Here is a 14,991-nt window from a genome sequence, read left to right on the forward strand (position 1 = left end):
AAATAAAGAACAAAAACCCCTCTCTATGGCCAGGGCGTTACACCTACGTAGATATTCCATAAAAAATCTGCCGTTTCCAACTACAATAGTCATTTACAACATTAACAATGTCTACACTGTATTTCTGATCAATTTGATGTTATTTTAAAGGACAAAAAATGTGCTTTTCTTTAAAAAAAAAGGACATTTCTGAGTGACCCCAAACTTTTCAATGGTAGTGTATATGATGGTGTGTATATACATTATGGACATGTATATGAATATAAAAGGTGTGTACAGCAGTAGTTATATAGGATAAGTCTTGACTAGAATACAGTATATACATACTGTATGCTGTGTGTAAAACAGTATGTAAACATTTCAAAGTGACAAATGTTCAATGACTATGTACATTGGGCAGCAGTCTCTAAGGTGCAGGGTAGAACAGTGTGTGGTAGATGGCTAGTAACAGTGACTAAGTTCACGTTACTGGGTGGAGGCAGGCTAGTGGTGACTATTTAACTGTCTGATGGCCTGGAGACCCCACACACAAAATGTGCAAAGCTGTATGTTTGGGGAACGCCCTTGAAGTTCAAGTGTTGTTGCAGGTAACAACAGATGCAGTAGTACCTGAATGCTGTCACTAGAGGTTGGTAGTGTTCTACTCACACAGCTCAGAATGAATACAACTCTCATCTGTGTAAGAGCAGTGTCAGTGAAGTGCCTGAGAGGATGGCATTAGGGATGGCAGTGAGTGATATCTCCAAGCTACATCTGTGGCTCCACAATGAATCAGTCAGACAGTCCAACCGTTTACCCGTTTTCTAATTTCCCTATCTACACACACAACATAAACAAATCCCTGAAGTGTTGTAACTGTAGGCCTACAGTAGCCTAATGTATCCTACTCTTTCCATATAACATAAAAAGAGGTAGATTGTCAATTAACTCTTCACCTGCTCTGAGGGGAATTGAGTGAGCTTCATAATGTAATACCAAGATGAATGGCGCAGCACACAGTGCAGGCTGTATGTGATATCCAATAATGTGAAGTCATCTCCATTTCTGAGATCTGTTTAAATTAAAAGTGAGATGATCAAATTTGAATTAAAGATCAGATAAGGAAATCTCATGAGCTCCAGACATGTGGTGTTGCAACTGAAGAATGTCTGGCTTTTACATTGCAATTAACATGACTTGAAACTTGAAGTACGTAGGATAGCCTACTAGAGACTAGGCGGGTTTCCATTCCTCCCAGGTTTATTTACAAAAAACATTGTGACATTATAAAACATGTGACATTTATAAAACCCTCTTAGGCCTCACTCCCCCCTATCTGAGATATCTACTGCAGCCCTCATCCTCCACATACAACACCCGTTCTGCCAGTCACATTCTGTTAAAGGTCCCCAAACCACATACATCCCTGGGTCGCTCCTCTTTTCAGTCCGCTGCAGCTAGCGACTGGAATGAGCTGCAACAAACACTCAAACTGGACAGTTTTATCTCAATCTCTTCATTCAAAGACTTAATCATGGACACTTACTGACGGTTGTGGCTGCTTTGTGTGATGTATTGTTGTCTCTACTTTCTTGACCTTTGTGCTGTTGACTGTGCCCAATAATGTTTGTACCATGTTTTGTGCTGCTACCATGTTGTGTTGCTACCATGTTGTTGTTATGTTGTGTTGCTACCATGCTGTGTTGTCATGTGTTGCTGCCTTGCTATGTTGTTGTCTTAGGTCTCTCTTGTTGTGATGTGTGTTTTGTCCTATATTTATATTGTATTTATATATTTTAATCCCAGGCCCCGTCCCCGCAGGAGGCCTTTTGCCTTTTGGTAAATAAGAATTTGTTCTTAACTGACTTGCCTAGTTAAATAAAGGTTAAATAAAAAAGTTTAAAAATCTATCTATCTATCCAAGGACAATCCTTGCCATTCTGCTGCCTTAGGGACCCGCGAAACTGGAATAGTCCCAGTAAGCAAAATGATGTTGAAAAGACGTCTAAAAAACGCATTTTCCAGACGTTGAAGTTAGGTTCAATTTAGGATCTGAATGAAAGGTGAAAAGGTATTTTACGTATATTTAAAATACATATTTTCTGGGGAGCACGTGAGGCCGCGGAGCTGAGCAGGCATTAACAAACTGAACTCTTAAAAGTTATCCTATTATTACCTAAATAACAACATTGAAACAATATTCTAGCATTGGCTGATAAACTGTTATGTACTTATCTTCCCAAAGAGCCATGGACCTCTGGCCGAGAAGCAAGAAGAATGACCAAAACGTTGTTGAATCCCAAGATTATGATAATGCAACAACTAGCAAGATTAGCATTAGCCCTTATAACTCAGATGACAGTTCCAGACTGTTGCGCTCAGCAGCCTCTTCCGAGTCTTCTGGCATGCTTGCTACTCTCCTCCGGGAAATTGAAGATGGTAACAAAGGTCTTTCACTGAAAATGTACAAGAAATCAGCTCAACTCCATTCTTCCATTGACAACCTGAAATCCTCCCTGAATAATCTCCTTTTGAGATTGACCGAGGCTGAGTTGCGCATTAGCACAGTTGAAGATACCGTTACTCGACATGACCAGGTTATGAAACATCTGCAGAAGGACAATGCCTATCTCAAAAACAAAGTAGACCAGATGGAGAATAAGAGCAGACGTAGAAATATCTTTGAGGTGGGATTGAAGGAGGACAGTGAGGGCCGTGACCCGGTTCGTTTCTTCACTCAATGGATCTCTGATGTCCTAGGCATAACCAACTTCACCAAGCCGCTGGAAATCGAACGCGCCCACAGAACCACAACACCGAAACCTACACCAGATGTGCCCCCATGGGCCGACCTGATCAGGTTCCTCCGTTTCTTGGACAGGGAGAAGATACTGCAACTCGCAAGAGCCAAAGGGGACATCACCATCGATAGAAAGAGGGTCAGCCTTTTCCCGGATATGAGCGCGGAACTCGCCAGATGACGCAAGCAGTTCAAACCAGCCGCCAAAGCACTGAAGGAGAAGAACATAACCGGCTACCTCATTCACCCTGTGCGGATGAAAGTTCAGTACAAAGCCCCGAAGCCATCTCTTCGACACACCGAGAGAAGTGTTCACCTTTCACAAAGAACTGAATCGCGTTTGATTCACGAAGGTCTGTCCGTGGGATATGACACAGTTTATTGTTTTTTTCTTGTTTCAGCGGTCCTGGGACTGAACTGCTGATGTCTACTTGGAATTTGGATCCGTTTACACCGCGATTCGGTCGCTACAGTTGATTTAGACATTTTCAACTAACAATTATTTTTCCCGTGGTGAGTTTTATTACATTTACAGGAGAGTATATCTTGGTTTTGTCAATATCCACTGGGCAAAGCAAATTAGTAGGCTTGGGCCCACTGCTTTTTCCCGCATTTATGTTTCCACTCCTCTCCTGAAAAGAGACTCAAGCAGCCCTTGTTGTTGACAGTAAATATTCAGCCATAAATGTCTATTTACAACGTTTGTTTTCAACATAGAGTGCTCGTAAGTTTTAGTTTACGCCAAGGTTTAGCTAGTAAGAGCAAGATGGAAAGCGAGCAACAACGTATTTCTACAAGTGTTTTCATGTTTGATTCTCGGGATTGTGGTTTTAGTCCGACAATCAGGGTGGGTGGGGTTTATGTTTTTTTTTCTCTATGTTTAATGTCGTTTCCTTCCTAGAGACACATAAGTCACTTCAGTGTTCAAACTAAAGTTGAAACATTACCTGACCATTCGGTTATATATTTGAAACCCAACCCATGCTTAATCCACAAAGAAATGTCACATTCAACGTAAAAGGTCTTGACAGCCCGATTAAGAGGAAGAGTCTATACATACCATAACAAATTAAAGGCCGACATCTTACAGCCAGTGAACACAAGAAATTGAAGAGGGAATGTTTTTGCGTCCTCTTTTAACTCCAAAGCAAGAGGAACTGCAATTTTGATAAGTAGACACATCCCCTTCTGCGTCAACAACACCATCTCTGATCCCTCGGGCAGGTTTGTTTTGGTGCAGGGCCATATGTATTCGGAGTCTTGGACCCTATTGAATATTTATGCTACTAAATTCATTGACCATTTGCTTATTCAGAATGTCTTCCTTCAGGTTGCTCAAGCACCACCAGGATGGCTACTGGCTGGAGGAGATTGTAATTTTTGTTTAGATACAGTTCTTGATAGGTCCTCTGATAAACCCTCCCTTCTAACCAAAGCCGTCAAGCTCACCATGTCATTCATGATGGATCTCAATTTACTAGACATCTGGAGACAGATGCACCCACAGGATAGTGACTACTCTTTTTATTCACACACAGCACACACATGCATAACTTCTTGCTATCAACCCAACTGTTTCATAGAGTGTTAGATACCAATTATCTCCCCAGATTGCTTTTTTACCATTCTCCTCTGATATTATCAATCTCCATTCCTACCAAGGTAAATGGAGCATATAGATGAGCAGATCAATATTTTTTCTTTGACAAACAAACCCTCTGCTCCTGACAGTTTCATTCTTTGGGACGCATTGATAGCCAATCTGAGGGGACAGATCATTGCCTATACTAAAGGGTTGAAGAGAAAACACGTAAATGGAATTGCTAAAATGTACTGAAGTATCAAAAGTAAAAGTAAAAGTATGAACCATTTCAAATTCCTTATATTAAGCAAACCAGACAGCACAATTGTATTTTCTATTTTTATTGACGGATAGGCAGGGGCACACTCCAACACTCAGACATAATTTACAAACGATGCATTTGTGTTTAGTTAGTCCGCCAGATCAGAGGCAGTAGGGATGACCAGGGATGTTCTCTTGATAAGTGTGTGAATTGGACCATTTTCCTGTACTTTTGGGTGTCAGAGAAATTGTATGGAGTAAAAAGTACATTATTTTCTTCAGGAATGTAGTGAAGTAAAAGTAAAAGTTGGCAAAAATATAAATAGTAAAGTAAAGTACAGATACCCCAAAAAACGACTTAAGTAGTACTTTAAAGTAATTTTTACTTAAGTACTTTACATCACTGCCTATGTATTTTCCAGATGTTGAAAATATGTATTTTCCAGATGTTGAAATCAGGCTCATTTTTGGTTCTGAATTAAAGTTGAAAATAAATAATTTATAGACATCTATGTCTGGGCGAAATCAAGGCTGGTCCAGACCGGACAAAATCTGAACCAAACATTGGTTCAGATTTGGTCCAGACTGGACCAAAAAAGAAAATCCGTGGATGTGGAAATCAAGGCCGGTCCGGACAGCACCAAAAAAAGACGTCCAAAAGGCGTCGGTGTCGGTCCATGCTTACTGAGGAGTAGCCTACAGTGTTGCCTGAAATTGAATTTTATGAATACCCATCTATGTGGTAAGCCTACCGTTTGCAAAACACAAAAAAAAAACTTCCGGACAGGACCAAAAAAAGTATTGTGCTTACTGGGGTGTAACCTACCATGTTGGCCCACAATGGAGTTTTATGAATGCACATCCATGTGGTAGACTCACCGTTTGTAAAACAGGCTGTAGCATTGGCTTTATTAGTCCTGACTAATCAATTTGGCTATTTAAGCTCTGAATATCAGCTACCCAACTTTATCAGGAGTTATCATGAGCCTATTTCCAATGTGTTTACACAACAGGAAATGCAGAAGTATTTTCTTTTTTGCTATGATCAGCTTGTCAAAAATGTACGGATTCAAACTTGAAACCACTGATCATGACAATGGGGTGAAACACCTGGACAACACTTGTGATTGTCTATTCCATATTGTCCATTTTACTTTGACCTGTCCTGTTTTTGGATATGTTGTTTATTTACATGACAGCACATGTTTTATTTGATTGAGGGCCATTTAAGTTAAGCTATTTGATCTGAGAATCTGGCATTATGTAAAAATTGTCCGTCTCATTGAATTGTCATACATTTATCTCCAGCCTGTAGGCTATAGAAAAGGCCACACACTATTTGTACCATATCCTATTTTCTACATGATTTATGTTAGATCATTTTCGGGACGTAACGTTGGTGAAGCGCTGCGATGCGTCTCTCCAACAGCACCCTGGAGATGCGCACTAGGAATGGAATTTTGCACTCCTGCCTTTGACAAAGTGGGCTCACCTAAAAAGCCCATATGCCACTGGTTGAATGAAATTGTCCTTGTTTTTGGGTAGAATTATGTGAGGTTTTATGTGTTGTTGTTGGAGATGCGTCTTGGTCAGTAAAGCTCATAAAATGCCGCCCTTGTCAATCTGCCACCAAAAGCGGCCGCCTAATCCTGCTTAATGAGAGGGCCGACTGTGTGTCTATCTATCTATCTATCGATCTATCTGTCTATCAAAAACACTGGGGAATAGCGTAGCCAGGTAATTCTTACTGGTGGAGGAGTCTGCATAGGGGGGAATGACTGTACTGCTAGTCTATTCACATACCTTTACAGTTTTTCTCAGTTGCTTTGGTGCATTTTTCACATCATCCCTAACATGTGCAAAATAATAAGTGCATTTCTTAGAACAATTTGTACAAACTGCAATATACAATAGATGCGTTTCTAAAGCTAGTCAGTCACTAAAAATCCTTAGTACATCTCTCAAAAGTAAATATTCATGCCAATGATCATGTCAATGTCATCAGAATGATAAGTCATTGAGTCATTGTTCACGAACAAGGTCGTCAAAATGTTTAGGCATGTCAATGGAACTGTGTACTTTGACAGTATTACCTGATGTAAACTTAGGCTACACTTTGGATGACAGTTACTGTATTGAAAATGCACAAGGCTGCACTTCTATGGCATATATCAATTTCAACAGTACTATTTACATATTACTGTATGTGGGTTATTGATTGAAAGAGACTGGACAACCCAAGGGGCACAAAGGAAAAAAAACTAAATTAGAAAGAAACACAGGAAACCACCCCTAAGGCACAACTTTGCCCGCAGCACTGTTCTAGTGCTGTCTCTACACATCCAGACGTTCCTGTCTGTCGGCCCACATATTCTCATCCACATCACACCGGATATTTTCCCTTCCAATGCAACGTGGAAAGAATCTTTTGGAATGCCTTATCCATCCTCTGCAGGCGTCTACTGTGATGTCCTCACATGCTGCATCCATTGCAGCCAGCAGGGTAATCTGTGTGTGTGGCTGACGATCGTACACCTTCCACCTCCATGCTGAAAAGAACTCCTCAATTGGGTTAAGGAATGGTGAATAAGGTGGGAGGAATTCTATGAGCATCCTCGGGTGGGTCACAAACCATTGCCTTATGATGTTTGATCGATGGCAACTCACATTATCACAAATGACCACATACTTTGGCAAATCCTCTCTAAACAGACCCCTCTCATCATCAGGGATGAGAGCCCTGTAGAGAGTCTCTAAAAAGTTGAGTAGATGCTGGGTGTTGTATGGCCCTATAAGGGGGATATGGGTAGGGACACCATGCTCCGAAATAGCAGCACACATGGTGATATTTCCTCCCTGTTGGCCTGGCAAATCCACAGTAGCTCTGTGACCGATGATATTCCCACCCCGCCTTCTGCATTTGGTCAGGTTGAAGCCAGCCTCATCCACGTATACAAAGTTGTGAGAGGGTTCACTTGATTCCAACTCCATTATACGCTATATCCCAGAACACACAGTTGAATTTGTTTTGGTAAGGAAGAGTGACATAAAATGTACATATATTGCATGTTCCTTCCACAGCAATGGAAATGTGTGCAGTTTATGCTTACTGTACTATGTATCACCATAAAATATTGCTGTAAAGTAGTTACATAGTTGCTGTAAAGTAGTTACATATGTTTTACCTGTACATACTGGTACCGTAGCTCCTTAACTCTGTCCTCATTCCTTTGGAATGGTACACGGTACAGCTGTTTCATACTCATCTGGTTTCTATGCAGCACCCTGTCGATGGTTGAGATGCTAACCGTATGGATGTTTTCAGACATCGTTGTCTTCTATAATGGTCCTTTGTATTTCCCTGAGTCTCATGGCATTGTTTGCTCGGACCATGGTGCAAATAGCCTCCTCCTGTTGAGGTGTGAAAAGGCGTCCTCTGCCACCGGTAATCTTGCAGTCCTATGTGGGGAAAAATGCAGTGATGCATCGCACACTTTCACACAACTATGCGAACACACATTTTACTGTAAAACATACAGGTGGGTGCATGTAAGGTGCAGTATGTATCTGTATAGAGTATATTTCTGTATGCTGTGAAATACAAGTGGACTACTGTAATAGGAAGCATTGTAGGAAGTATACAGTATACTGCTTATATACAGTAACTGTGCACTGTACATTGGTGGACATACCTGTTCTCTCTTCGAAACGTTTGAACTATTGAGGACACGGTTGATCTCCCAATATTCGGCTGCACCCTTCGACCCGCCTCAGCCATTGTAAGGCCATGATTGACAACATGGTCTACAATAGTGGCCCTTATGTCATCAGATATGCGCCTATGTCCTCTTCTGCCTCTTCCTCTGTTTTGCCTTCCACCACGCATCCTTGCTCCTCTTCTTCCTCCTCTTGGCTGCTGACCCTGTTCGTTTCCTGGTCCATCCATTATTGGAAAATTGCAACTCTGTGTTGTGGTCTGTCTATATATGCTTGCCAATTGATTCTTCATGAGATGCATCTTTGAGCAATTTAGACAACTGGTTGATTGTTGGTTGAACTAACACTTTACATTCCTTCATGAGTGAGGGTCAGTTTCACCTGCACCATTCATCAATTCACGTTTTTGTACAAAAGGTCTAATAGAAATGTGTAAAACTATGCTTGACAGTTTATGACAAATAGTTCAACAATTTTGCATGGAACTAATGCCTAGATGTTTTGAGGGGTAAGACTATTCAACAGAAAACCATCTACTATATTTTGATCAACATGACATGAGCAATTGAAAATGTGGAAAAAAGCTGACACTTGTACATTATCAATTGCAATATGTACAAAACCAATTGCAATTTGTTCAAAGGTATAAGAAATTGGTTTAATGATGTGCACAAGTGACTAGATGATTTTGAATTTGTACAAGTAGTATCTAGAATGGCACTTTTGATCTAAGAAATGCACCAAAGCGATTGAGAAAAACTGTAAATGGGTTAATATTGGAGAAGAAATCTGTGACATTCTCTGATAATTTAAGATTAAAAGCAGCATGAGCTGTAAGAAAAAATGAAATAAAAAAAGAAGCTGCGTTGAGTAAAAAGGGGAAGAGGCTGCGAATAAACCAACTTCAGCCTGAAGTTGAATCTGTGCCAGAGATGTTCTACTAGAAGTATGTGGCTTTGTCTGTGTGAATAGAGTACCACAGTATGAGTGATAATACCCATAAAACCTAACGGTAAAACAGGGAAATGGTTCCAATGGTTTTTCCACCATACATCTTTCCCATAGGGGATTTTAGAAACACTTAAAATAAGGGCTGTGTTTTGTGTAGGCTTACATTGGGGTGACGTTTTGATAATCGTGCAAATTTCTCTAGGACAAGTTGACTTTTATCAATATATTCACCTGTATTTAACCCCCAAAACTGAAATGCTAATGTGGTTATCATAAAGAAATACAAATGCTATGATTATCTGGACGAGGCTGCCGAATCGAGGCAAAGATGAGAATGTCTGTATTAACTATCTAATGTTAGTAAAATAAATGGGCTACATTTTTTAAATTTACGTCATTTTAGCATGAACAATTCTGTAAATTGTCTTGTGCAAGTTTAAAATTGGCACAATACCTGTTAGCAAAGGTGTCAGCTAGGAATGACGTGCAGGAGCTTGCAGGGATTTGTAGTTTTGCATGTCTACTTTGGCGCTAATTAGCATTTTCGAATCTGAGAGTAAATAGAGATGAATATATTGATAAAGGTAATCATGTCCGAGAGAGATTTACATGATTATCAAACCTCACACCAGGGTAAGCCTACATGAAACACAGCCCTTATTTGAAGTGTTTATAAAATCCCATATGGGAAAAATGAATGGTGGAAAAAATGATTGGAACTATTTCCCTGTTTGACCGCTAGGTTTTTGGGGGTATTATGACACAGTGGGGCTCTATATGACAAATCTATTGATTGTTGAATAAGCTAATGATGAATTCAAAATTATTCACATCTGTGCTCTCGCTGGGACACTGTAGTTCTTTGACAAAGTCAGATACTGTTGCTTCTTTGGTTACCTTGATAAAAACATGATAAAAGTCAATGCATCGAATGAAGATGTTGTGCATTGAGGTGTAGGTATGGAACTTATGATTGACAGACACTGCTCCTCCTACCTCTGTGACCGTGCGCACCTCGTAATGAAAAGCTCAACTATCGAATTGAAGATGCACATCACAACATGGAAATGCAGCATGCCAAATATAAACCCCATAGCCGTTTGTGATCATTGGCATTACTCATTGTAAGCATTGCAGTTTTGACATTCGAGGTGTGTTTATGTTATTTGCAATAGACACAGCCCATTAATTGCACCAAGTTTTCATTATACTACGCAGAGGTGGCACCACAGGTCCCAGAGGGGTATGGCGCAACAACAAAAAGTCTGGGGCCCGTAGTTTTTCCTGATCTGATAACCTACACTCCAGACCTTATACGGTATGACGTAATTAATCTGTTGTAAAAAAAAAAAAAAAAGGTTAATATGGGCTATGAAGGGCCAAGATTTTTCTAATCAGGTAACATGGTTTTAAAAAAAAACTAGGCCAATGTTGCCTATTCAGCCCAAGTTTAAATATAAACCAAATTTGATCCCGTTCACGTTTTCTAACAAACAAATTGGATATAAATACACAATGTTACCGCTTCATTTACCCTGACCAGTGGGACAGGGCGCATAGTAGGCTGGAGTCAGACTATGCAGCTGCTGTTGTTAGTAGTATACAGTTGATCAGACAAAAAAAATAGTATTGCTTTCATGCAATACAGAATGTCAGATCGCTAACGTTCAGGTGTATAAGCTGCTAAATTTCTGTAAGAGTTTTTGCTTGTGTCTGTCAGGACTCGGAGTGATGTGTTATCACCAATACTTTCTTTATACACTAGATGACTCTCAGGGGGCTCTGTTTTGAAGCCACCTTGCCGCCATCTTGGCATTCCCCCATCATTGTAAGAAAAAAATATTTTGGAAGCTATAGAACTGCATTTATCAATGTCTACATTTGTTTTTGCCACGTTTATTATATTACAGACACCTTAATGCATACTTTTACATTATATTATGTGAGCTAAACATACAAATAAAAAATACCAAAATATATAAAAACATTTTCCTTAAAGTATCCTTTTTTGAAAGTTCTAATGTTACTGTCCCCACTGCAGCAAAATAATACCTAAATACATGTAATTATGTCCTTGAAACATTTAACTGAAATACTGTAGAATTCCATCCATTCCGATGGAGGACTGCTCCTTCTGTGGTGAGCCAATATGGCCAACCAGTGGCTTCAAAGGCTCTCATTGGCCAGAATATAGCTTCAGCAATCCAGGGTTTATATACATAATTGGTTATCACTCTTGCTAAATAAATACAAGAGGAAAGTAGGGAGCACGCCTTGAGCTTTGTGTGTTGTGCCCGGCCCCGACCTGCGATTTCCATGAATCTGATTGGTAAAGAGACTGCTACAGCACTACGATGTGAAGGACAGAGAAATTGTGTGCAAATTGAACATTTTAAGACTTAGCGTCAATATATTTCATTAAACTAAAACAAACGGATTGAATAGTGCTTTGGCAAATGTCGCCTCGCTACACGTTTTCCGGCAGCCCTGATACGATGTGTGAATTCAATAGGCCTACTCGATTCTTTTATTTTTTCATAGGTAGGTTTCCATTGACTCAGGTTCAGTGGCGATTTTAGCATGTAAATCTTGTAGGGGTAGCAAAAAAAGAAAGTGGGATGCATGCCAGCAAAGCCACTACACAACACAACACTAAACAATACATTAATTGCACTATAACGGTGACAAACGGTGCCCACAAACTGTTAGGGCCTACATAAAGCTGTCCCAATAGCAGTCCCAACATCTTACCACTGCTACACCTGGCTATCAGCGGAGCCTTGTCTGGCAGCGAAACAGTTCATTCAGCCTCATTTACTGCCTTTAAAAAGAAAACATATTTGATATGGCTGACTTGCTTATTAAACAAATGTGGTTTGTACCGATAATTGAGATGTACAAACTATGGCATAAGGGGACGACAAGCGGATAATATTTGGAAAAAAATGTTTTACCTTTATTTAACTAGGCAAGTCAGTTAAGAACAAATTCTTATTTACAATGACGGTCTACATACACATACTATTACTTTCTTAGCTACAGTATACATATCTCCCTGGCTTGTTACATCATTTACGCAGCAACATAAAAGCTATTTTTGGACTCACCTTGTTGTGCTGTGCTCACTTGAACAGGAAGGTGGCGCGGGATAAGAGGCAATCCGTAATATCGATTAAGACATTAATGAGCGGGCTAGGACTGACGTAGTCAATATAACTATTTGTTCAGCACTTTTGAAATGTACAGTGACAGAATTCAGAACATGGGCCTTTCTTACAGTATTCTTTCTGTACAACAAGTCAGCGACAGTATACATATCTCCCTGGCATGTTACATCATTTATGCAGCAGCATACAATACGTTTTTGGACTCACCTTGTTGTGCTGTGCTCACTTGAACAGGAAGGTGGCACGGTGGTCCTTCGTGGGCAAATTTTATCATCAAACTTTCTGCCATTCTCTGGATTTATGGTGCTTTCAAGACAACTGGGAACAAAACAAAAAAAGGCTTGCATCTTGATGACAACAGTGATCTTCATGTCATAGCTCTAGAAAGAGGCTTGAGTTCCAGATTTACAATTCCGAGTTGGATGAAAGTTCAAAACTTATTTCCCCAGTCGTAGCTCGTTCTTCCCGAGTTCCCAGTTGTCTTGAACTTACTAAAGTCAGATTTTGCAGTTCCGAGTTAACAGTTGTTTTGAGCGCGGCACAAATCATGCTTCATTGACAGCATGGCCAATGTTGAATGTTTATAATATTAAACTAGGAAAACAGACCTTTAATCTTAGACTTGGGACCACACAGCCATTCCACTGAATAGCAGGCTAATGATTACTTTGCAATACTTGCAGTTAGCCACTGATTCCTTCCAAACCACTCATTGTTGAATTTGCGATTTCCAGCTTGTTGTGTAATGTTTATGTCAAATGTCCGATTCGTTTAATCAATAATTTCTCTCCATTATTTATCTTCATATGACAAGGATTAAAAAGGATTTGCCAGTAGATTGTCGACCTGATTCATGGTAATGATTGCTAGCTAAGATTTTGACATGATCAGTCCAATCAAAGCTACTGTAGATATAACGTGATTTGATGTCCTTTTATCTGTGGCCAATGACCTTGAGCCTTCTTGGATGGGCACTTCTAACGTAACTCTATGGCAGCATCCAAGGGGCTTGAATTTTTTAGCTTTACCCTTAGACTTGGAGGTGACGTAGTGTCCCCATGAGTGACAGAATACTGAGCCAATCATGGCGCAATGCTCCATATTTTCTGCTGGCTTGCCCCACCACCACATAAAGCACTGAGCTAGGCTGAAACACCTTCATTTGGAGCTGCGTTACTCAAGAAAACCAAAAAGAGACCATGTTTGTATGATAATTATGACATATATATTTTTACATTGTTTGCAAACTGATATGTGACATGTACTAATGCCAAAATAACATTCAAAACAGACGGGTCGCCACTGCCCAAGTTTACTCAACAAAATCAATGTTGCATAAAAAAAAACATTGTGACGTGTAATGGAAACGGTAGAGAAATGTTCTAAAGATCGCCAACATGTTATCCATTTGACAGGGCTGTATTTTTCTTTTGTCTAACTTTCTTTATTGCTTTAAATTATTTATTGCTTTAAATTGGAAACAGTGTTTTTCTAATAAATTATGATTGCCTAATCATTTTGAAGGTACATGAGGAATTTGATGTCACCAGGTAACTATAAAGCTACACTCCATATTTAATTCTAAATGCCTACCTGTCACGACTTCTACCGAAGTTGATGCCCCTCCTTGTTCGGGTGGTGTTCGGCGGTCGACGTCACCGGTCTTCTAGCCACCATTGATCAGTTTTTCATTTTCCATTGGTTTTGTCTGGTCTCTTTCACACCTGTTTCATATCCCAGTAATTATATGTTGTGTATTTAACCCTCTGCTTCCCCTCTTTTCTCTGTCGGTGATTGTTTGTTATGTTATGTACGTGTTGTTTATGTATCGTTGTGCGACGGGTTATTTGTTTACCCGAATTATTTTCTACGTTGGTTTTGGAGTTAGTTTTGGAAATAAATACTCAATTTTTTTAACCACTCTGTTTTCTCCTGCGCCTGATTTCCCTGCCACCTACATACACGGACTATGACACTACCACTTGCTAAATCTATTTTCAACTCTAAAAATTATGTTTTATTGCAGGACAAGGATTGTCTTGACTTTCAAGAATGCCTGAATTGCTTCGCCTTGCTTTTCTGGTTGGCTGGTTGTAAATTTCACAATCCAATCATTTCAGATTGACCCTTGTGTAGTCTTAACATTCTGTATACTCCCCATGTCCTAAGGGTCAAAAATGACCCGCCTTCACTAAACCCCTAAAATAAAGCAGTTTAATTGAATTGTAAACCCCAAATCTATTTTGCATGGAGAAACAACCTGTCACTCATCACAAACTTTGTGAATATCTGGGTTTTCCCTCTTCACAATGAAGAAAGATGCATTTAATCAGTGGACACCACGTGTTTTTATTACAACACACATGTCATAATTGTTTGCTTTACTAAAGTAGAGGTTTATTATTATTATTATTATTATTATTGATAAAGGTGTAAACACCTTTTTTTAGCAATATATTTATGTACTTGAGATTTATGCACTTGTATAGCCTAAGAAAGTAGCAGAAATGTGCAGAAAGTAGTTTTGAAAGCAT

Source organism: Salmo trutta, chromosome 33 (assembly GCF_901001165.1).
Source record: "Salmo trutta chromosome 33, fSalTru1.1, whole genome shotgun sequence".
In the NCBI taxonomy this organism is placed as follows: Eukaryota; Metazoa; Chordata; class Actinopteri; order Salmoniformes; family Salmonidae; genus Salmo; species Salmo trutta.